We start from the raw sequence: 26,147 nt of genomic DNA, 5'->3' as shown, positions 1-26,147 counted from the left end.
AGGATTAAAAATTCTTAATTCACTTATTTACTTGTTTTACTGTGTTATTAATATGGTGTCTTAGGTGTAGTGGGTTATTTAATGCAAATATTATATTAAATATCTTATTAATTATGTAGCTCTGGATTGCTTAGGACAGTTCTGCTCAAATTTCTAAAGACTGGGACTAATTCAAAAACTGTTTGTGATCTGTGGTTTCTTAAGTTCAGGAATCAAGAATATACCTTAGGAATCTTTTATAGCATTTGACCATAATTTTTTGTCTACAGAATTTAAAAAGAAACATCATGTTTATTATCTTCTCTGGCAGTCCATTTCTGTTGTATTTCGATTGGTCCACAACTGCTTGAAAATTTAAAAACCTGGTTGTTGCTAGGAGAGGTGGTACATAACTATAATCCCAGCAACTCGGGAGACTATGGCAGGAGGATCACACATTCCAGGTCAGCCTCAGCAATTCAGCAAAACCCTGTATCAATATAAAATGAAAAAATAAAAAGAACTGGGAATGTAGCTCAGTGGTAAAAGGCCCATGGGTTCAATCCCCAGTGCAAACAACAACAAAAATCTGGTTTCCCCACAGTTAATAGCCAAAAAAATCCAGTAACTATGAATTAGGAGCCCAAAAATTCCTAGACTTATTTATTTAATATGATAACTATAAAAGTAATGATAAAGAGTGTTTATAATATCTTATATTTATTTAGCATTTAATAGTTCACCAAGCTTCTTATTGTGGCGGAAAAGGATCATTATCCTCATGCTACAGATAAGAAAACTGAAACTCAGTTGAGTGAGTGATCTGGCCAAAGCCTTTCATTTACTAGATAGCAGAGCTTTAAGTAGAACATGAATTTTATAATGCTAAACCAGTATTCTTTCCACTACCTCATGCACAAGAGTGAAATATATGCTGGTTTGATAGGAAAATTGAAACCATGATTGTATCACTCAACTTTGAAATGAGGTTATTCATGCTTTTGAATTCAATTGGAGCTGAATGTTCCTGGGGATACAGAGAGACAGAAGAATCTATTCAGACTTGAACTTTTTCTTTTAGACTATAGTCTTTAATCTCAAAGTATCTTAGAGCTTTGCTTTCATTGTCTACACAGACTCAAGGGTAATAAAATGTTAATATGTTGTTGATACATCAAGTCTAAAATGTTAAGGAATGAAATAGAAGGCATATACTAAACAAACTAATTTTAGAAAATATGTTCCAGTTAGTGCTACCCAGTAATAAGCCACTAGCTAGATATGACTATTGAAATTCAAATTAAATTAAATTTTTAGTTATTTAGTTGCACTGACCACATCTTAATGCTCAATAGCCTGGTGGCTGGTGTTTATTATGTTTGACAACATAACCATAGAACATTTCGATCGCTGTAAAAACTTCTATTAGATGGTGCTATTATAGTTTCCCCAGTCCCATGGGGACTCTTATCTTTGAAGAATTTAAAGTGAAAAAAGAAGTAAAGAAAAGAAAACCAGGAGTCTTCTACAATAAAAAAAATCTAGTTATATGTACCTAATAATTATTTCCAAAACCAAATTGCTTCATATACAATGGATAGTTAAAGAAGGAAGTGAAAAGAACCCTATCCTAGATTTCATAGAGACGGATTATCATAAAACATGCATTGGAAGAAAATCCAAAGTCTAATATTGAGAGAGAAATTATAGTAAGATGCTTAAAAAATGTTAATAGCATGTTTTACTTTTACAATTTTAAAAAAGAAAAAAAATGTAGGCGATGGCAACAAAGGGAAAATAAAAGTAATATTCTGTACCTCTCTGAGAGCTTGGAGCAAGGCCAGCATAGCAGATCCAAAAATTATGCTGAATAACATAGGACACTATGAGAATTAAGGTGAAGTTAACTTATCATTTGATAATAGAAATTAGAAATGCAGAGTAGAAAATCTAAAATAATAGGACAAAATGAGTCTTTTATAGCAAGCAAATCAACCATGACTTAAAGTCCAGAAAGTAGAGTATGTTTTTAATGCGTCTCTGAAGAAAGACATATGGTCAGCATTCTGAGCCCTAATTCCTAGCCAGCTGCCATGTTCAAATCACAAGGTGCATCTCAGGCAAAAGCACTCTCTGCTGTGTTTACTATTTTGTTTCTCACTCTGATGAAACTGTGAATCTGTCTGAACTCACACAAAAGCCTCAAGGACTTTTTGACCCCTTTATCTTAAGGCCTATATCAGAATTAGGCCACCATCTGGTCCACATAGCTTCCCAAGGTAAGGGAGGCCTGAAAATTCCTCCAGCCTCCACCTTACTACCCCAGTGACTTGACAGGAAGAAAGGTAGGCACAAAGGAGAGCCAGAGGGTAGAAGATGCAGAAAATAGACAGGACAAGATGGGCTCCAATCCAGACCTGTTTATATCCTTTACCTGTATGCAAGCTCCTCCTCATCGAGGAGACAAGGAAAAAAGAAGAATATGATTTATTTGAATCATTAGTAAAGACAAAATATATTTACTCCTAAAATATCTTCTCTGAAATCAATTAAAATAACCATAGATTATCTACATTTTAAGAAGGCTTTCTGAACAGCTTATTTGATTCTTGCCAACAGGAAGAATTCATTGGAAATCTAAAGATAGGTGGCAAAGCTGGCAGATGTGATCACAAGTGCTCACAAGATGCCTGCAGGAAGCAGAGGTGTGGAAGAAGCACAGGCTCTAGAAACAGGTGGATCCTCTGTTCGGATGGGTCTGGGCCTCTCCCTGTTGTACAGGAGGAATTGATAGCAACTGATACATCACATTATCTGCAATTCACCTAGGGATAGAAATAGCTACCAGACAGAAAGGAAGAGATATCCAATTAGAACAAATAAAAAGAATTTTTATACAATTCAGAGTTGGAACTGTTGGGATTCAATGTAAAGGGAATAAAAAATCCAAAGTTAATCAACTGTTAGTTAAAAAAAAATAACAGCTATATATACTCATTGCCAAATTATTCCAAGGAGGAGAAGGGTAATGAAAAAAATTAAGTTGTCTATAGACTAACATCTAAAGGCAATTGAATCTAACTGCAAAAATGTGGAAGTAAGATCTGATCAGTGTAGATTAGCATTAGCAAGGGACTTAATGCAAATGTTTTCAAAGATCAAGTCAGAAAATATAAGCATATAAATAGTAGAGAATGGTGCAGCCTGCAGAGAATGAGAGTATTCAAATTTTAAAATGTTAAAAACCATGTGTGCTGTGCAAAACAAATCTGCAGGCAGAATTTGACCCAAGGGATGTAATTTTGGAACCTATTTATACAAAGCAATGATGAACTCCCATCTACAGATTAGCTATGTACAACATGAAACAAAGGAAAAGATCCTATCAACCCAATCTAATTCGCTTTGTACCACAAGTGGATGAGGATCTGGGAAAATAAATGCTATCTACCTTTTTCAAAAAACATAAATATTGGTGTTGTTAAAAATCATGGTTGCTATTCATTCCACATCCTGACCCTCTTGCATTAACTTCAGAGAAAGATGAAGAAAAGAGGTATTACAAATACACAGTAGGAGAAGGTATGAAGAGAAGAACATGGAGCCATCATAAAAATATTCCAAACCTGGAACAATGCTAAAAGTGAAGTTTTAAAAACAGGGAAACATTCTAAAAAGATGGGGGTGAATACATTCCAATGATATGACAGGAAGAAAGGTAGGCACAAAGGAGGAGCCAGGAGGGTAGAAGATGAGAAGAGAGCTGAGAGATGGGCTCCAATCCAGTGCTGTTTTTATCCTTGACTCATATGCAAGCTACTCTTCTTTCAAGGTACAGGAAGAAGAAAGAGAACGAGAGAAAAGAAGATTTTTTTTCCTCTCCCTTTATATCTCTGGAACATAAATTAAATATATGACTATATTAAAACTTTTATGTTAATCAGCTCTTTTACTATGACAAAATACCTGAGAAAATAAAGTTAAAAAGATAAAAGGTTTATTTTGGCTCATGGCTTTAGAAGTTTCAGTTCTTGGTTAGTTGGCCCTGTTGCTTTGGGCCTGTGGTAGCACAGTATATCATGATGGGCAGTATGTGACTGATGAGGTCTGTTGACCTCAAGGCAGTTGGGAAGCAAAAACAGGAGACAGGAAGGGGCCAAGGTCTTAATATCCTCTCCAAGGGGATGCCCCAAGTGACCTAACTCCTTTCTATTAGGCTCTACCTCCTAAAGGTTCTAATCTCTTAATGGCACCATGGGCTGGGAACCAAATCTTCAACACAAGGGACTTTGGGGGACATTCAAGATCCAAACAATACACATTTATAGGAGAATTAAAGGAGACTGAAAAAGAAAGGGATTTTTTAAAAAAATCTTTTCACTTTTGTATCTTTTAATCATTTAATCTGTGTGCTTTTAGGGTTTTATCCTTTGGACTTTGGAGTCTTTGGGGACCTTTGAGACTTGGGGGCTATTTTGTATCTTTTGGACTGAAGAATTCTGTTTTCTTAAAGATGCAAGGATGGAAAAAGTAGAGAACTAATTGTTCAGGATTGATTCTGAAACTTAGACTTAATTTAGGTTTAAATCAAAGAAGTAAGGATACCCGGATATGCCTCTCTGAATTTTTGTAGGTACTTCTTTTGTCTGCTCAGCATTTGAGCCCTTTCCTGGATTTGGGGAATTCTACTCTTTATAAATCTTGATGGGAGAACATGCCTCCCTGCCCAATGTAGAAGCTGGGTGCTCTCCTTTCTAGTCTCCTTTACAGGTAGGATAAAATGTACCAGGCTTCACTTGATTCAGGAGTTAGTAACATAAGGAAGCAGGGACTGTGTAGCGTATAACCCAGAAGCCTTAGTGATAGTAGTCCTGTTACCATATCTAATATTTCTTATCAGTATTGACAGCTATTCAAGATGCAATGTATGGGCAATGGTGACATCATGGGTATAGCTTGGCTTCCAAGTTCAAATTCAGTTATCCATGTAGCTTCCAAGCTAAGGTCCAACGTCCTTCTTGAGATTCTGAGAACTAGCCAATCTCCTTTACTAAATTCTGTTTCAGCTTATGCTAAGCAGAGCTGATTTCTATTGGTTACAAATAAAAGTCTTTAACTGAGAAAGCTCTGAGGTCCAACCCACCAGGAAAGTAAATAAAAGGTTCAACATAGAAGCTCTGTGAAGAAACAAAGACTATGCCCTTGTGCTGTATGTACGGTTGGGAATCTCAACAGGGAGCCATTATGGAAAGTGTGAAAAATCAAAGAGTTATGCCCACTTATACTGAAACTGTTGAGTTTCCCTCCTGATTTTCTTCCTGCTAAATCTAATGACCTCTGTCTACTTCCCAAGGTTAAACTTTCTGCCATATATGACATTGGAGAACATCTTGAGGGCAAAGATTGATCAGGATTGTCTTTTTATTATCACATTGCATTTTGCCTAAGACATGGCACTCAATGAGATTTCAATGAATAAATGAATTAATACATTTGTATTTTTAATTATGACTAAAGAAGAAAGCTTAATTGAATAAAGCACACAGGAAATATTAGTTGAATAATGAAAAAGTGACAATAATCCAGTTGAGTGTTATGAGCCTATTTTAATTATAATGATTAATAATGGCATGCATATAAGCAGATCATATTGATTACTGCATACAAATAAGACAACTAATTGTTTTATAACCTAAACACATCAATGGGATTGACCTGTTTGTTAACATTTTGATTTATCTATTAAATTAGAGGATAAAAAGATAATGAAGGAGCTAGAAACTGCATGTAGCTGTCAACAGCCCAAAGAACACTGAAAGTCCTGTGTATATTCAGTTAACTGTACCAGTCTTTACCTCAACAACATTAAAAGTCCCCTTGTTGGTTTAACAGTATTGTCTCACTTTTATGTACCATCAAGGTTCACCAGCTTAATGTTTACCATACGTAGACCAGAATCTGAAATTATAAAAGTGAGTTTCACCTGGACAAAACTGACTCAGCTCTGCAGGAGATTTATAGTTAAATAATATTTATATCAAGATCAAATATGCTTCTACCTGGTCAGATAGCTGTCTCACAGGCATTGCTTGATCAGGAACAGGGGTCACAGATCTTCAGCCAGTGGACCAAATCTCGCCCATCATCTTTTTTTAAAAGCATTTTCTTTTAATTGTAGGTGGACACAATACCTTTATTTTATTTTTATGTGGTGCTGAGGATCCAACCCAGTGCCCCACGCATGCCAGGTGAGCACTCTACCTCTGAGCCACCACCCCAGCCCATCATCTGTTTTTATAAATACAGTATTATTGGAACACAGCTGTGCCCATCTGTAACATCTATGGCTGCTTTTGCTCTACAAAGGTAGAGTTGAATAGCAGAGACACAGACACAAAGAACCGAAAATATTTAGTATGACTCTTCACATAAAGAGTTTGCTGACTCCTGGGCAAGCATATACAGAGAAAGCAGAAAGGTCTAATTTAGATGGCTAGACTTGTACAAAAAGGTTCCGAAATAGGAGTTCTTTTGTTCTTTCTTTCCCACTCTCAGAGCTAAAAAGTCTCCCTTATCTTCTTGCCCTCCCACAATTTCACTGTAATCAGGGCTTATGACGAACAGTTTATGGTAATTAAACTTTGTGATTGACAGCCTATACAGCATGTTGAAATTCCATATCCACTTGTAACTTATCCCAATTATTTTTCCTAAATTCTCACATAGTTCTCACTTTTTCAAAAATAATGGTCTCTTTTTTCTTGATAACCCTTCTTCTGACAACACATAGTTGATCTGCTTCTCTGCTCTTCTTTTTTCCACAATTTTCTTAAATAAAAAAGTGTACCTGATCTAAGCAATATTTTCTTATGGCTCAAACTTATTCATGCATCATTTATCTGCTTCCAAAGTTTTCGCCATCATTCTGTACAACTAATTCCCTTTTGCTTTAACCTTTTTAAAACCTCATACCTGCATTTCCAAATACTGTATGTCTTCATGTGGGCTTGTTATATTCCTACTCACACTTGTCTTGTTTGACATCTAAATCGTTTTTTCTGCCCACAAAAACAAATCATAAAATGTGTACTAAAATAGCTCAGCTATTCATTGTTTACATTCCTAACTCTGTTAATTGTATTACTCCCCCACTGGTTGCTAAAGCCAGAAAGGGAAACTCTCACCATCTACATTCAACCAAACTTAAAATTCTGAATATGCTTGAGTTTGCACTATATTTAGAAATTACCTCTGCCATTTCATTTCCAATACACTATTTTAAATCCTTATCACTGAATACCTTTAGAATGCCTGGAACCTGTGTTCTGATCTTAATTGGTTATTTCTCTAATTTAGCTCTCAAGTTGTCCTCAAAGTTATCTTCCTATAACACAAATCTGATCATTAAACATTATTCCTCGAAAATCTTCAAGACCTGCAAAACAAAAATGTTAGGAGTGGCATTCAAATTTAATTATGCCTGAGCTACCTGTTCAGATTTTTCTCAACTAAAACCCCATCATGAAACTGAAACTCTAATAAATTGGATTGTTTTCTATTTTCCAACACATTTGTGGCAGAATAGTTGAGTTATTTTCCCCACCCACACCACTATGCTGTCCATCCTATGATGCACTGGAGGGACAATAAATGGTCACAGTTTGGCAGAAGATTAGACCTGGCTTTGCAGAGAAACTCATGCAAGGTGACTGGCTTTTGAAAAGGAGACCTAAACAGCATAGTTAGAAAACCTTCTGAGGATATTCTGAGCAAGAACCAGAAGGAATAAAACAATTTATGTGAGGAAAAACTTTGCAGACAGAACAGAGTTCTAGGCTATATTTTAAAATGACTCCTTCCTCTGTTTTCCACTTAAACCTTTATAAGTCTATATTTCTCAGCAATACTCTCAGAGTTAGATTTACGTAAGGGATAAAATTGAATGATCTGGCCCAGAGGTGTATATGAAGTGAATTTAAGAATTGGATTCCATTTAACTATGTATATGTTTGCCTCCACCTTTATATTGAAAATTTCCTTGAAAGCATGATCATATTTCATAGTAACTGATCTCTGTTTATGCAAATGATTTGAATTCTACCCAGCTTTATCCTCTACTTCTCCTATTATTGCTATCTCTCATTCTATTCTCCCAACCCCTCACAGTACAACCAGCTGAACAAATGAGCTGGCACCCTTCCCCAGTCTTATCTCCTGTATAATTCTATCACTGTTACTAGCATAGCACATGTTCAGAAGAGCTCCTTGAACCTATTCATTCATTCCCTGATCAGAAGTTTAAAGCTAATTAAGACTCTTTAGGAAATGGTTATTCTGTTAGACATCTCTTGTGTCAACAAAAACAAAACAAAACCGTTGTTGGACATGACCCCTTCACCCATTAAATAGTATTAGATATGACACATTTTAATGAGGCTCATGCTATTCTATCTTTAAAGCTCTCTCTTCCACAGCAGTCAATTCTGATATGCAATGGCTTTTTAAAAGAAAATCATGACAGAGACTGTCCTTACAAGACTAGTTAACAAGAAAGACAAAAAATCCTTGTTCTCATTGTTGTTACATCCAGTACAGGGAGAAAACAAATAAATAGAACAAGAAAATATCAGGTAACAGTGAAGCTATGGGGAAAAAATAATAAAACAGAGTGCTGTGGTAGAGTATTTTAGATTTATTTGTGTACATTACAGAAGTGAGGCAACTTAGTTCTTCTGAGATACTCCATCTGTGACCTGAATGACAAGGAGGTTGTTATGGAAATATCTGAGGAAAGAGCATTCCCAGCTGAAGGAACAGCGATTTTAGTGGCTGTAAAGCAGGAATGAATTTGACATGTTCAGGAAACAGAAAGAAAGGCAATATAAGAGAGAAAAGGTTTAAAAAGATGGAGTAAATGCAAGGGGGATAGATCACTTGAGGTCTTATAAGCAGGGTAAGGAGTTTTGGTTTCCTTCTAAGTGAAGCAGGAAATATCTGGAAGTTTTTAAGCACAAGAGTGGTGTGTCTGATTTACATTTTGTAATGATTCTGGCTGTTGTGTGGAGATTAAATTATAAGGGAGCAAGTGAGAAATTAGGGCCTAACAGTTAGGACGATCTTGAAGAAGTCTACAATGAGATGATGGTGGCTTGGACAAGGGTGGTGTAGCAATAGAAGTGGACAGGTGTAAAAAATGTGTTGAAAGAAGGAAGACATAGATGGACAGGATGCAGGGGTAGGATGGAGGTGACAGGCAAAGAAAAGAATCAACATGACTTCCAGGTGTTTGGTTTAAACAAAATGAAGAGATAGTAAAGACTGGGAAAGGAGCCTAGGGATGGAAACACAATCAGAATTCATTTTGTGTCAGGCATGGTGGTACATGACTGTAATCCCAGCAGCTTGGGAGGCTGATGCAGGAAGATCACGAGTTCAAAGCCAGCTTCAGCAAAAGCAAGACACTAAGCAACTCAGTGAAACCCTGTCTATAAATAAAATAGAAAAAAGCACTGGGGATGTGGCTCAGTGGTTGAGTGCCCCTGAGTTATATTAGTAGTTGTAGTTATAGTAGCTGATACACATCTGGACCAAACATGACTTATAGTCTTGGGAGTAAATAAAGACATTCAGGGAGAGAGTGTAGAGGAGAGAAAAGAAAAAAAAAAGTGTGGGGGAGCGTCTACAGTTATTTAGAGGTCAGCAGAGGAGAAGCCTCTGAGCTATGAGGAGATGCCAAGTACAAATTCTTCTCCACTGAGCTGGACTGCTGCATCCATTGCCCACTTCATGATCCTTCTGAAACAGCCAGCAAAAATCTTCTTTTCCTATATTACTCAGGATTTGCCTGAGAGCCACTGGTCCAATGTGCTTATTTGTCTTAAAAAGACAAATGTTTCTAACCACTTCCTTCTTTTGACTGGTACTTCTCGTCCAGTGAACCACCCACCAGTCATTTCTGAACTCAGCATACTGTTATCTGACATCAGCATCTGGATGTTCATGCTTTTCTCTGATGGCATAAGTCCTGCTGTGCCCTTTGTTTGGGGAGAGATGTATGTTTTCTCTTTTTGTTTTTAGCATTTCATGCCTGATTAAATTCTATCTCAGTAACTGAAGTGCTTGAGAAGAATGTTTTAGATAGAAAACCTGGGCACTTAGCTCAGTGTTTACTACTAGCCATTAATGTGTGAAACCCATTTTCTTTCCTTGCATCTAAAATGTATGTCAAAAGTTAAAAAAAAATGTTAAGTGCATGAGTGCATTCATAAATGTATTTGATATGTTCCCAAAGGCTATAGGTTGTATCAGATCTCTTTATCATCTGGAGTCTGGTCCAACATTATTGGGTTTTCTTCTCTCTGATTTGGTAGTTAAGAATTTTGTGTGAAAAAAATAAGCTACTAGTATTAATCTATTCATCCTTCTTACTCCTCCCGAGTCCTTTCTCTCAATGTAAGGCACTGCTAAAACCTTTGTCTGCATATAGTTGGAACCTAATAATTGTGCTGCAGTGACACTTTTTGGCATGAATCCTTTACTCTAGGTATTTCCAGAGGGTACCCTGAAGTTTCTGTTTTGCTGTTTTACTCAAAGACATGTTCCTGGAGCAAAGTGTTCCACTCCCTCCTCATCCTCCTCCAGGAACATGGGTGGCTCCAAAGGGCAGTGTGAAAAACAAAACAACAGCGATCAGAGAAAAGTAGTAGATTTCACACTTATATCCATTTTGTGTTTAAAAATATGAAAAGAGCTGGGCATGGTAGTGCACATCTTTAATCCCAGCCTTTTGAGAGGCTGAGGCAGGATGATCACAAGTTTGAGGCAGCCTCAGCAATTTAGCAAGGCCTTATGCAACTTAATGAGGCAGTGTCTAAAAAAAAAACAGGATTAGGGATATGTTTCAGTGGTTAAGTGCCATTGGGTTCTATCCCTGGTACTAGAAGTAAATAAATAAATACAGTGATATGGTTCTAATACTATTTGATGTGCTAACACTGCTGTCTTTACTTGCTCCCATATTCAAACTTGTAAACAAGCCCCAGTAGGGGTTGGCAGTGAGACCCTCCTAAATTCAATCCTTTTCCATGAACTCCATTGTACCATAGTTTATGTGCTGTAGGATGTTGTCCAAGTAGTTGGTTTTTTAAAACAAGATTTTCAAAATAATAACAGAGTCTTTGCAATAAGACAAGGGCTGTCCATGGAGGTCTATATTGACCCACTCACTGTTGGTCTTATAGAAAGAATTTGCAAACTAAAAGCTGGGTAACACTTATCTTTTTAATAAATTGACAGATGTTTCCAATGTGCTGACCATTTCTATGAATACAAGTGATTATCAGATTAAGAAAAAATAATAATCTTATCTTTCCTTCAAGGTAAAAGTAATATTTCTAATAATGAAGGAGAAAGTACTATTCTTCGGGACATTTGTGCTACATAAAGAGCATATTAAAAATAGATACTTGGAAATGTTCCATTAATATGTAATTTTGTTACTGAAAACAATTTAAAAGTAAAAACTCTTAATATCTGCCCACTTAAAAACATGGAAATAGAGTTTTAAAAATGTTTCAAGAAATCTTTCAAGGAAGTAATTTCAGTGTGCGTTGAAGACATTTCTTTAAAATGCAAAAATTTCTGAAAGTTTGCAAGTACAACTGATATTGGGAGTGGTTTATATTTGCCAGCAGAATTTCAATGAAGTCCTTTGCATAATTGGGGATGGGATTGAAAATGGAGTGTTATGATTTAGCAAGCACAATCAATGGTGCACTTCTTCCATCTGGCTGTACTTATTTTTGTGAGATCTTTCTTTGAGCTGAAACAGCCCTTAAAACAGACATGGGAATACACTGAACTTAGAACCAGACCTCTGTGCATTATATCACAAGGTTTTAAACCAAGATTTTTAAACTGGTGAGTCATTTTTAACAGAATTGTTCTAATCAGAACAAAAAGGTCATTAAACTATTGATAAAATAAAACAATTTAAAGGTTATTATTTAAATTTTATCTCATCCTCTTTAGCCTTTATTTTTATATTTGTCTTACAGGGTATGGATTATAGTGGAGCATTATTAAATATAGAATTAATAATTATGTAGTTATTAAACTTGAGGAATGTTCACAAGCTTTTAGTTAGGGGTGCATGATCAAAAAGAAATTCGAAGATTGATGTTTTAGTAGAACCAGTCCAAACTTGCCTCAAATTCTTGCTTATTTTAGTCATCTTTGGAAGTACAAGTCCCTCTTGTTATCTATTTCACCTGCTCTTCCATTTCCATACTGCTCTGTAATTTAAACTGACTGAATCCCCACTCCCAAGTCCACCTTTCTTCTCTACCCTCAAAAAGTTCTGAATCTGGTATCAATAAACTTTCGTTTGTTTTGATCTCCTTAGATGTTTCCTATGATTCACACCTACAGGCATGGAGATCATTGTGAGTCCCCTCCCTTGAATCTGGACTGGCCCTGTAACCTACTTTAATAAAGAGAATGCAGCAAAAGCCATACTGTGCCAATTCTAGGTCTAAGCCTCAAGAAGTCCTGGCAGCTTCCACTTTTGCACTTTTAGAAATCCTGAACTGCCATATAAAAATTCCAGCTACAGTTCAGGAAAGTTCATGTGGAGAGGGAGAAACCCTGAGAAAGGAGGGAAAAACAGGGTGTGTGTGTGTGTGTGTGTGTGTGTGTGAGAGAGAGAGAGAGAGAGAGACAGACAGACAGACAGACAGACAGACTGACTGACCTAGCCCTGCTGGTGAACCCAGCTTTCTAGCCACCTCCACAAGGACACCAGATATGGAAATGAGTCACCTTGAATGTTCCAACCCATTCAAAGCCCCAGATGATGTCAGTCCCATCTGGTATCCTGTGAATCAGAAGAATCACCCAGTTGGACCCAGTCAATCTATGGTATTTTGAAAGATAATAAAAATTGTTAAGACATCAAGTTTTGGTGTGGTTTATTGAAAATCAATAAATAACAAAACCTTTTGGGACGTTGCCCTCCCAGCTTTTGACTGTAAAGTAACTTTCACTGGAGAACAATATTTTATAGCTCTCTTAAGTAATATCTATCTCCTTTTCCCCCTCACAGTTCACCTATTACAGTGAAGAGAGTAGGTTTTCTCCTTGTTCCCCATTGTCTTCTTGCAGAGACCTCTGCATTTTTGAAATTCACACCATCTGACTACCTCTTTCTCTAAATCTTGTTGCTGCCATCAGTTGATCTCTTGGCCACTCCTCTTTGCTCACAGATAGCCTAGTCCTGGCTCATGTTCCACTCCTACCATTTTCATCACACTCTGTGATTTCAACATTTCATGTGGATGACTCAGCCTATATCCTTTCTTTGGGTTCCTTGACTTCTTAAGTGCTCTCTGCTCTCTTAAGCCACCTGCTTTTGTAGTCATACCCTAGAAAGTATAAATTGATCCACCTCCAAAATACAAATGTTAAACCTTTCATCCTTTCTTGACATATTGCTATTACCTGCATTGCTACAATTCTTGGATCCCATCAGGATTTCCAACAAGCAATAAAATATCTTTGAAGAAAACACAATCAGACTGACACATTACACTTTTCTCATCAATAATTACAAACCTCAGCTGGGCACAGTGGCATATGCCTGTAATCTCAGCGAATTGGGAGCCTGAGGCAGGAGGATCTCAAGTTCTAGGCCAGCCTTGGAAGCTTTGCAAGGCCCTAAGCAACTTAGTGAGTCCTGTCTCAAAATAAAAAAATAAAGGGGCTGGGGATGTGGCTCAAGTGGTAGCGCACTGGCCTGGCATGCGAGAGGCACTGGGTTTGATACTCAGCACCACATAAAAATAAATATTGTGTCCACCTAAAACAACAAAAAAATGAATATTAAAAAAATAAAAAAGGCTGGAGTGTAATTCAGGGGCAGAGTACCCCTGAGTTCAATCCTCTGTACTAAAAAAAAAAAGAGAGAGAAAGAGATATAAATCTCAAATGTAGCCCAGTGATAGTACTTAATTTCTACTTTAGTTTTACCTTAATATTTTTAAACATGACTACTTCATGCTCTCTTCTCTCTTCAAATCTCCTTTCTCCCTCACCTTATATTTTTTTTACTTCCATGAATGATAGTCCCTCAAGCTTCAGAAATAAAGAAGATGCTATTCAGTGGGGACTTTCAATTCTCTCTATCATCAAATCTACCAGCCCATCTGTAGCTGTTTAACCTTCTCTCCTGTGACAAAAACTCACATCAAGATTCCTTCTCTCAGGCCCTTCGCACTACAAGCTTAGGTCACATCCCCTCTGGCCTGTCCAAAAGTTTTGTACCTCCAGTTATTTTGTCTACCTTTTAGTTTTAATTAATGTATCACTTTCTTTTCTCCATTCAATGGAAAAACAAAACAAAACAAACATTTAAAGATTTAAAGTCGTTTATCATGCCATTTCTTTGCTTATTTCCACAGAAAAACTTCTTTTAAAAATGAATAGAAGCAAACACCTGGGGCTGGGGATATAGTTCAGTTGGTAGAGTGCTTGCGTTGCATGTACAAGGCTGTGGGTTCAATCCCCAACACCAAAAAAAAAAAAAAAAAAAAAAAGCAATCACCTGTTGGTCCTTCTTCAAATTCTAAATGTGGCTTCCCTTCCCTTCCCCAAAACTCTTCTTGCTGAATCACCAACAATCTTCATGTCCCCAAATCTAAGGAGTATTACCATTTTATTTTTCTCTCAGTTCTCTTCATTTCAATACATGGCATTAGTCCACCAGAAGTCCCATATTCCTGAATTCTGAATTCCTCCTTGATGTGCTTCCCTAAATCCAATTTGTCAGCAAATCCAGCCATCTCCTCTAGGCCTCTCCACCTTTTGCTTTTCTTCATTTCCATAATGTGTTAGTTTTTTGTCACTGTGACTAAAATACTCAAAAAGAACAACTTACAGAAGGAAAGGTTTATTTTGACTCATGGTTTCAAAGATTTAGTCCACAATGTGCTGGCTCCATTGCTGTGAGCCTAAGGTGAAGCAGAACATCAGTGGAGGAGTGATATTCCATTTATGGCAGCCAGGAAGCAGAGAGAGGGAGAGGGAGAGGGAGAGGGAGATGGATAGAGGAAGAGAGAGACAGAGAGAGAAGGGAAAGAGCCTGTCATGAATGATCTGTGCCATTAACATGGACCAAACATGTGTGTGTGTCTTTCCATAATTTTAGAATTTACTGAATAACAATAAATTCACATGCTACACCACTTTTATCACTGGCAGTTCACCAAATACTTGTGGGCCACCTGGTAGTAACAAGCCAGGCAAACTCAAGTTCTTTTATTCTAATCTTAATTTCTGATGCTTATAATACTCAAGTCACACATCACACTTTACACCTGTCTCTTTCTCTGTGTGTGTGTGTGTATGTGTGTGTGCACACGTACATATACATGTAACAGAGAGGCTAAGGGAAGCCCCAAGGGTTCAGAAGGCTGAACTGAGAACAAAGGCAAAGAGTCACTGTGGGAGTCAGATAAGATTATAAACCAACCAAAGAGGCATAGAGTTGCCAAAGGTGCTGACAGTTTCAGAGCATTAGCTTGGAGTATCACCTTGGGATATCAGTTGGAGTGGGCCATGACTGGTCATTATAGACAGGAGAAACTGCACTCCGCTAAAGTCCAGTGGGAAAGAAAATCAGAAGTTCATTGCTTTGGCAATTTTCCTGGGTAAGGCTCATAAGGAGTGACCAGGTGAAAGGATCAGGGTACTACCAAGTCCAGTCTTGCGGTGCTTCTTTTTTTAAAGCGGTTGATTCATCCAGTGGTTTAGTGTATTCAATAAGCTTATGGGCCTGGCTTTTCTAATATGAGTTGATTTGCCATGCATTCACATACTTCTGATTGATTCGATAAGTCCACAGGTGGTCATTTTTATTAGCATATTAATTTATTTATCAATTTGTGCCTTATGGTTGTGCCAGGCAGATGGTGTTTGTTTACTTGTACAAACAAGATAGAGTCACCCCACTTCAGTGCTTAAACTCAAAATGGAGTAGCCTATGGCAAATTACTGCTTTACAAAATGGCGTAATACAGGTACTGGCATAACCTGAAGATTGCTGTTCTATACATCTGCTGTAACTCTGAGCAGGGTACAACCTGCTTTCCTCTCCACAGGGCTACAGGAAAGATGCACTCTTCCAGGGCATGCCCCCACTGACCCACCCCTTCTAACGACACCCCACCTGCCTACCATTACTACCCAGATAGTCTGTTCAAACTAAAATGGATTAATTAGGTTACAGCTTTCACAATCCAATCATTTCACCTCTGAACATTTCTACCTTAACACAGAAGCTTCTGGGTAAGGGTGAGGGGGTTTACATCCAAACCATAACACCACATCTCCCTGGGTAAGGGTGAGGGGGTTTACATCCAAACCATAACACCACATCTCCCTCTCATCCTAGCCACTGCAACAGACTCCTAGAAGTCGCTTTTCCCCACTTGTTTCTGAAGCAGCCAGAGTGATCTTTCCAAATCATCAATCAGCCTATGAAGCTCCACTGCTGAGAATCTCTCAATGCTTCCTGTTTGTACTTAGAATGAAATTCAAACTGTGTCTCAGAGCCTATAAGATCCATCTGATGGGAGTGTCAGGGTAATATTTATCCCCCCACTCCACACATGTCATAGAGAGGAGAGAACATTCTCTCCACAGGAAGAAAATCATAGAAATTCTCCTCTCTCAGCATCTGCCTCCTCTATTCTCATTCCTCAGTACTCCTCTATTCCCCTGAGGAGGGGAGAGAGAATTCTCTCATTGGAGAAACAGGAAGAGAAACTGAGCATGTGTGGCTCACAGGATTTGTGGGTTCTTTCAAAAGACTTAATTCTCCTAGGCTACTCAGTAACTCGCCTGTCCCTGGGGTGAAAGCCTGAAGTTCATTTCTGCCTGGGACACTAGAGGAAGTAAATGTATCAGGGTTATGCAAGTGGGGGGAGGCACTGGGAAGGCCATTTGGCTGCAGTTCTCCAGTCAGCAGAATCAGTAACGAAGCTGCTATTTTGAGCTCTGTCTACTGACTCCTGAATCCCATCACCCACTTGGTCTTAAATTCTGAAGTAATGTAGAGGGCTTTTATTTATTGGCACCCACTAAAGTCCCAACTTCTACATTATTAAACTCTCACTAATTCTGCAACTTCATTTTTGCTACTATTCCCTGTTGAGGAGGCTTCAATCACTCTGGCCTTCTTCCATTTCATAAAAGAGCCATAGTTTTCCTGCTGCACTTCATACTTGCATCTCTGTCTGAAAATTTGCTCCTCGGGCTTTTTACATGATTGGCTCTTTCTTATCTTCAGGATTTAGATTAATGATCACATTCTAAGAGTAGCCTTCCCACACAATGTTACATAAAATTGCTTCCCTAGGGCTGGGGATGTTGCTCAGTGGTACAGTACTTGCCTAGCATGTGGGAGGTCCTGGGTTTGATTCCCAGCACTGCAAAAAAAAAAAAAAAAAAAAAGATTGTTTGTCCACTGCAATTTTGTTCTGTCGCAGTTCCTTATCTGCATCTCTCAAAGTAAACATCACTTCTTCATGTGTTATTTATTTACTTATTGTTTGTCATCCTCAGTTGAATGTACCTAATAAAGACATGTGTTTTTCTTGTTTACCATTGTATCCTCAATGCTTAAGTCATAGTAGGCAAGTAATAGTCATTGAATAAGTGATTACTTGGAACTAGCAACTTAGAACATAATTAATATCTGTTTTGCCAGCTTGATAATTACAAAGTTTTTATTTCAATTAATTTCCACATGAAATTTTGACATTCCTTTTGTTACCACAAAAGCAGATTTTTTTTTGCCATACAACCAAGTTCCAAAAATGCAAATATCTTAAAGAGATATTCAAGAATACTTAATGAAATGGGGTGCCATGGCGCATGCCTGTACCCCCAGCGGCTTGGGAGGCTGAGGCAGGAGGATTACAAATTCAAAGTCAGCCTCAGCAATGGTGAGGCACTAAGCAACTCATTAAGACCCTGTTTCTAAATAAAATACCAAATAGGGCTGGGGATGGGGCTCAGTGGTTGAATGCCCCCGAGTTCAATCCTCGGTACCAAAAAAAAAAAAAAAAAAGAATATTTAGTGATACTTGTTAAAAATGTTTACATTTAGAACTTTTTATTATAACTTTCATAGAGAAAAAAAGAACATGAAAAAGGAATTTATGGTGGATCTGAAAAGATGAAAATGTATACCGATGAAATAACCAAAGCACATATATAAAACTAAAAGTAAGGAAAGTTTGTTTTCCAGCATTAGAGAACTAATCAGTTTATCAAGTAAATTTACATATACATATCACATAAGCATCTTCATACTTGCATGTGTACATACATGTAGGTTCTTACTAATTTTCAAAAATTTAATGAAACTATCCAGGTGCAGTGGCACACACCTGAAATCCCCAAAACTTGGGAGCCTGAGGAAGGAGGATCACAAGTTCAAAGCCAGCCTCAGCAATTTAGTGAGGCCCTAAGCAGCTTAGCGAGACCTGTTTCAAAATTTAAAAATAAATTAAAAAGGAATGGGGTTGTGGCTTAGTGGTTAAATACCCCTGTATTCATTCCCTAGGTTAAAAAAAATTTTTTAATGGAACAAAATAAACCTAACATAAGCTACGGAGGGAGGTATGTCCCATAAGATGTCCCTATCCAGGACACCAGGTGTGGCTCAGCGGTTGAGCGCACACCTAGCATGTGCAGGGCGTTGGGTTCAATCCTCAGCACCACATTAATAAATAGATAAAATAAAGGTATTTCGTTCAACTACAACTAAAAGAAAAAATTTTTTAAAAATGTCCCTATCCATATCCTAAGCCCTAGAATTTGTAAATGTGGTAACTTACATAGTAAAATGGATTTTGCAGATATGACTAAATTAAATATCATGAGATGGGAAGATTATTCTGGATTATCTGGGTGGACTCAATATTCTCACAAAGTGAAAGAAGGAGGCAGGAGAATGAGAGGAGATGTAATGACAGTGAGTGATATGATCGCTGGCTAGAGGGCAGACATAGCCAAAGAATGTGGATACCTACTATAAGCTGGAAAAGAGGAGAAAACAGACTATCCCCAAGAGCCTTCAGAAAGGAATTCAGCCCTATCCACACCACTTTTTGCTTTTAACCCAATGAGACTATTTTGGACTTCTGAACTCCACAACTGTTAAGACAATAAATATGTGTCATTTTAAGACACCAACTTTGGGGTAAATTGTTATAGCAGCCATTGGAAACTAATACGATTACTTTAAGCAAGCTTTATTTGGCATTTAGTACTTCAGAATCTTGAAACCCCTCAGGGTCATCATGATTATTAGTGAACTGTAAGTAAATAGACATGCTGGTTAATGAGGTTATTCAGAAGGCTGAAAGAGCCAGTTGTTATTACAGAAGCTGCATAAGTACTAATCAGGACAAAATAAGATTAAATTAGGAAATGTTTCCTAAAGGAAGTGAGTTGTTAGCTGAACTTTCAAAGATAGCAGAGAACTCTTACAAAGGAAACAGAAGGGACTTCAAGAAGAAGAACTGTAAATATAAGAGTAGGGATAATGGGCAACTACTGGTGACTAGAACTACATATGTTTATAAAGGAAGCAAGATAATATTATCAGAACAATGTTTTGAATTATTTTATTTTTATCTAAAGACTCTGGAAAAATATAATAATCCACAAGATTTTGGAAAATATGTTTATATGAGTCTATTGGAACTGATTATTGATTAGCTTCCTATTTCTCTGGAAAGGGGAGGATTCCTAGATTGAAACCAAACCAAACAATGTAGAGAAGTAAGTACAATAAAATATAGGTGTCTCTTTCTCCTGGAATGTAATAGTGGAGGTGAGATTAGTGGTGAGGAAAATAATTTATATGAAGCAGTATGTTGAAAGGGAAGGAACACAAATTTTGACATGAAACAGGTCCAGTTTAAATTCCAACTTTACATTTATTGATCATGTGACAACAAAAATGTTTGTTCTTCACTTCCTTATTTGTAAAATATCTAATTTATATGGCAAGCATTACATGAGATTTTTGACACATAAATAATCCCAAAGCATCAAAGAGTAATTTTAATTACTTCCCAATTTTGCCTTGGGAAGGAAATTTTTTTTAAGACTTGGAGGATTTCTTTAGTGTGAGTCTGTGAGGATGTATACTTGTGGGTGGGTGAAGTGGGGAATGGAGATAATTTTAGGTGGTAGAGCTAAATGCCTCTAGCAGAACCAAACTCCATGAGAAAAATACTCCTTACATTTAAAAGACAGTTCATGGGTTGTCTCCTTGAAAGAGAGATAATTCACAATTTTTATGAGGAAATTTTAAAGTCAGAGATAAACTGCTCAGAAAGACAAAATTAATAGTCATGGAGATGGTTGGTAGTGGAACAAAACTCACCATTCCTGTCTCTTGAACTCTTTCCCTCTATGGTAATGTTCTCAACCATCAGGTGTCTTTGTGTTCTTAAGCTACTTATTTATTTTACTTTGGCAGAACTTCTTGTTACAATGAAATTCAGAAGATAAAATGAGGTAACATAATTTGGTAAGCCTTTTCTGTTATTTCCACAATAACTGAACCTATGTCTTAATCAAGAGAAGCTCTGTTAAACGGCATAAATAAATTATGATAGTAATGCAGAGATTTCACCTATTATATTTGTAAATTTCAGAGAAACAGGAGCAAAAAAATAATATTTTGAAGACATGAAACTTTTGCTTCTAATAGAAATGTTTTATAACATTGTATTTTTAAAATCAGTTGAGGTCACAAAAAATATAGGGCATTTTCCCTCACATATAATTGCAGTGACATCCCTACTCTTATATCTGTAAATATAAGAGTAGGGATAATGAGCAACTACTGGTGACTAGAACTACATATGTTTATATGTAAACATCCCTTACTTACAAGTTATAAATTCTAAGCTAAGTGATTTAACTTCTGAACATGTCTTATCATTTGTAAAGCTGAGATAATACTTCCCATGCAGTGTTATTATTAAAAATAAATACCACACAACCTCTAATCAATCACATCATACTTAGTATTTCTCAAGACTGTCCATTATTCTTTAATCCCACTTTTCTTTCAGCTCACAATGTTCTGAGAGTTTTCCAACAGTCCCCTAGCTTCCAGTATATAACCCATTCTTAGTCATTTTCTACTTTGCAACTACTAAAATATAACCTTAATGTTGTCATTTTCAAACTTAAAGCCCTCTAGTGTCTCTTGGCTACCCTCAGGATAGTATCCAATACCAATCTCAGCCATCAAATCAAGATTTGATCCCTCTTACCTGTCCACTCTTGTCCCTGGCTCTCCCTTTCCCCACATCTCTGCATGCCCCACTCTAGCCATGAGGAACTGCATGCAGATTCTTCAAAAATTCACTCTTGCTTCTAGGCCTGTGCCCATATAGTTTTCTGCCTCCTTGACTTCTATTCATCCTTCAGGTCTCTGCTTAAGTAGCATCTTCTCCAGCATGCTTTCTCTGATAGGATTAAATATTCTAACCAATTTTTCCTCACTACCCCACTGTGGTTGTAATGGCACTCTATTTTAACCACATACTTGTCTGTCTCTATCACTATAATCCTTGAGACAAAACTGTCTTGTTCACCCTGTGTACCTTTTTCCTAGAAAGAATGACACATATTCTCAATATTATTTAAATTACAATATTACTTAAATGACAATACATATTACTTTCTTTAATGCACTCTTTCTGCCTCAATAGTTTTAACCATGTTATTCCATTTCTCGGAAACTTTCAATGGTTCCCTATTTCCAAGCTTATAAAGTTTAAATTCCTCTGCCTGGCTTTTTCAGTCTCTCACAATCTGTCCCTCATACTAAATTTCCAGTCTTATTACCCAAATATTCCCCAGTAGATGCCCTTTTTTAATGGTCTGATAAATACACCTGTGCCTTGGCTCATTCTATTTCCTTCTCTTGGCATAGATTCCTTTCCCCTTATGATTTCTAAAAAATACTTAACAATCCTTTAAATACCTTCTTATGAAACCATCTTTGACTTCTTTGCTACATTTCTTTACATGTTTTGCCTTCACAAATTTTGATTTTTCAAATAAGAAGAGACTTTAAAATAGACTGGCCTTACTCTCTTGTTTTGCATGATATGTACTTGTAGTTATTTCTAGCACAGTATCAAGTTTAGAAGAGATGCTCAACAACTAGTCAATTGATTTTGAAATATTATGTCCCATCTAATATAAATACATATATGTAAAAAACAAAGAGTTAGAGTTGTTGGAAATATGTAGACATTAGTTTGAGATGACAGAATAGGAAAAAAAGAAAATTCAAATTTCATAAGATTTAGAAAATGGTTAATATATTAAGTAAACGAGGTGGTGTTACAACAAGGTTAAGACATCTCAGTTAGTTCAACCTGAATTTATCTAACTTAACCAATGAGGGCTTTTTAAAACAGTTTAGGTACAAAGACTGTTCACTCCCAAATTATTTTGTACTATTGCAAAGTTCAGTTAACCTACTCCAGTGAGATTCCTTTAAATGATATTCAGAACACGATGGCAAAGAAGAGGCAATCAGTTCTCTATTATTCTTTTAAAGACATTCTTTCCTCTATTTCTTTTCCCACTGTCCCTCCCAGCATATTTCCTTTAAAGAATTTATATCACCTTTTAACTTCTTTAAGGTTAGTTACATGTATCAATGAGTATATTACAAGGATTGCCAAAATGTACTATTTCTGATCTTTTCTAATAGACATTTTCTTTGATACTTTTCCCCCAAAATAATAGTTGGCAAAACATAAGACTATTTTTTAAAAGAACTTGTTTTTCAAATAAATACATTGTACTTTATGAATATCATACTTCATGGCTAAAAGTTGAAAACCACTAAATGAGGCCAGAATTTCCTCTTTTATTTTGTAGCAGGCCTAATCAAATTCTGGCCATTGCCTAACCTGCAGCATGGGCACTAGTAGAAAGATTCCTGGAAAAGTTGCAGGGTATCAGGAGAATATTTTCTATAATCAATAACGGGAAGTATTATCAAAACAATTTTTCTAGCATATGACCTGTTTGAGGGCAGGGACCATAATTTATCTGATTTTACATCCTAAGTGCTTATCATAGTATCTGGTACATAGTAGATATTCACAAATCTCTATGAACAGAATGAGTGAATTAATTAGTATAAGGACTCTACCCAGTAGGGTACCTCACAGTTTAAGATAGAAACAGCAGAGACAGTAGTTGTTATCAACATTATAATTATTTATTGAATAACTAATTTTACTTGGTGAAATATTATAAAGAGAATCAATACCATTCTTGCTCTTTCTGGATAAAATATCATTTAAAAAGGAAAAAAAAGAGATTTATTCATACAGCAAATTTTTATTAAACATTGCTTTGTAGTAGTACTGGTCTCAGCATATAATGGCAAATAAGGCAAAAACAGAAACTCCTGTCCTTAGGGAACTTACATTTAAATGGGATAGACAAAAGGAGCTATATCACACATATAGATATAATATATAATCATCCTACTGGTGTTAATGAAATAAGTATAGATAGGGATATAAAGTGGGAAAGTATTGACATTTTAGGTAAGACAGACAGGGAAGGTCTCATAGAGGTAATGAATATGACAGGAGAGGCAGGTAGTGTTGTATGTGGAAGCAGTGATCCACTTCTGTACCTAGCAATCACTACTGGGTCTCTCTATGATTATGCTCCAGTCCCTGGGGTTCTGTAGAAGTATTATGTCTGAATAGCCCCCTGGTTTTTGTGTGCTTGCAGAACTGGGAATTGAACCCCAGGGGCCCTCTACTACTGAGCTACATGTCTACCACTTTATATTTTTTTGAGACAGGGTCTCACTAAGTTGTCTTGATTGGCCTCAAACTTGCATTCCTCCTGTCTCAACCTTTCCAATAGCTGGGATCACACTCATGGGTCACTGTGCCCCACAGCGCCAGCCGTTTTTAATCGTAAGAAGGTTGAAAGGATGGATGTGGATTCAAGCCAAAACAAAAAGGTGCTTGAACTAATGTTGGTGGGAGGTCACAAAGCCACTTTTTCTAATTTCAACTCATACGTCCAAATGATAGAAGATGCTTTATGAAATTAGTATAAAATATAATTAGAAAAGGATGCAGCAGGAAAAAAAATAAAGCAAATGAACTTAAAAATTAGAAAGAGATTAGTGAAAGGAGTGAAAGAAAAAAGAAGCAACAATACAAAGGCCCAGAGTTGTCTTTTGGACACATAAAATAATGATTGTGGAATTTGGCAGGTATGTGTGCAAGTATGCAAGCATGGTAAGGTACTTGCCTTGGTGCCCTACAGATTGAATTGTGTCCTGCACTCTTCCCATCTCAGCACTGGCACCATCTCAGAAGGTGGCCTTATATGCAAATAGGGTCACTGCAGATACAATTAAGAATAACGAGGTCATACTAGAGTAGGGTGCCCCCCCTTCAATAAGTAGTGCTCTTATAAGAAAGAGAAATTTGAACACAAACAGGGAGAACATCCTGTGAAACTTGTGGTTATGCTGTCAGAAGTCAAAGAACTACCACAAGCTAGAAGAGCCCTGGAAGAGAACCTTTCCAAGTGCCTTCAGAGGGAGCACCCCCTACTCACACTTTGACTTCTTGCATCCAGAATTCCAGACAATAATTTCCGTTGTTTTAAACCACTACTGTAGTTGTTACATCAGTCCCAGGAAACTAATTAAGCGTGTAAGATGATTTTGAGGCAAACAGGAAGAGCGTTCTCGAATCCTAAGAGTGAAGTGCCTGACTTACACATCAGAAAAATCCAATTCTTTGACTTCTGCAAATTGTATTTCGCAGTTTTACCAATATTTCTCTATAATTATCATGTTGCAATTTTTTGTTTTAGAAAAATCACATAAAATCTCCCTACTTAGCAGATCAAGGGCCCCTTCTGATTTGTAAGCTTGTAATATAAGTCATACAAGCAATAACATACAAGGGTGAGCCGATAACGACGAAAAACCCTTTTCAACATCTGATTGAAGGGGTAAAAGTTGAAAGGAGAAAGAAATCAAGACTCAGTTGTTCTCCCACAGGTTGTAGAGCTGACTGTCCCTTTGCCCTGCAAGACTGCGGTCGCTACAGCCTTGGGATAGCGTCCAGATTCGTCTTCCCAGTCACCCTAGGAGGTCAGAGCAAGACTAGGGGGAAAAGAAATCAAAGGTTTCTTTTGGCCTCCACCCTCCAGGGCAGCAGACCCAAAAGCTGTGCGCATGCCTAGTCTCGAGGGCGCCCTCCAAGGGGAGCGTCCCTGCTCAAGGCCTCCCCGAGACCCAGGGGATGTCAGGAACCGGCGGCGGCGTCCAGGACAACTGAGCATCCGTGGGTTAGCTTAGCTTATTTTCAGGCCTGAGAATGTTCCTCCTCCCGCTCAAAACGAGCGGGGCGGAGCTGGCACTTCCCGGAGGGGTGGAGCCCGACGGCACCCTTGTTTGAGGGCCCTACAGGAGCCCTTCGGGGAGTGGAGGCCGCGATGTTCGGAGAGGGAGAGCGACACGCTCTCTGGTCAGCGTACTCAGCTGCCAGAACCCGTTTTTTTGGCTAGCCACAGCTAGGGCAACCTCAACTGTCCCAGTGAAATGCCAGCTGATATTAAGTACCTGCCCAGCGCCCGCCCCCGCTGCGTGCCCACGGGCGTCCTGGGGTATCCCTATAAGAGCCGGCCTCATCCGCCTACACGTGCGTTCCTGCTCCCTTTCAGCGTCCGCTTTGCTTTCCACTACCCCTCCCGAGTCTGAGGCGGCTGGCTCAGCCTCTTCTCAGGGGAACTCTGGCTAGAGCAGCCGGTCGTCCTATAACGAATGCGCCCCCCCCCCCCGAATTCCGAGTGTGAGGTATAGGTGAGAATGCCAGCCTGGGGTAAATCAGCTAGTAGCAGTTCGAATTCAGTATCCCTATGCCCTGCCTTCTGCAGGCCTACCAGCTTCAGCCCCTCAGACGGCCGCCATCAAGCTTCGCTGCGGCTGTAGCCGGTGCGCAAACACGCCCACCCGCGCGCTCGGGCTCACTAGCGGCGCGAAGGAGGGGGGGGAAAGCGGCACTGAGCAT

At 37.9% G+C, this 26,147-nt stretch overlaps 1 long non-coding RNA gene across 1 annotated transcript; it reads right to left on the bottom strand.

Moving 5' to 3' along the window:
* Nucleotides 1-219: 219 nt before the first annotated feature.
* On the bottom strand, nt 220-26,108 carry LOC131424707 (uncharacterized). The gene is made up of 2 exons (XR_009228153.1): nt 26,020-26,108; nt 220-469 (listed from the first exon to the last, which is right to left on the bottom strand). It is a non-coding gene; the product is annotated as an uncharacterized LOC131424707 (long non-coding RNA).
* Nucleotides 26,109-26,147: the final 39 nt, after the last annotated feature.

Source organism: Marmota monax, unplaced genomic scaffold, assembly GCF_021218885.2.
Source record: "Marmota monax isolate L192 unplaced genomic scaffold, Marmota_monax_Labrador192_F-V1.1 WCK01_AAM20220418_F8-fsc00002, whole genome shotgun sequence".
Classification (NCBI taxonomy): domain Eukaryota; kingdom Metazoa; phylum Chordata; class Mammalia; order Rodentia; family Sciuridae; genus Marmota; species Marmota monax.
This window is presented reverse-complemented; position numbering and strand designations above follow the sequence as displayed.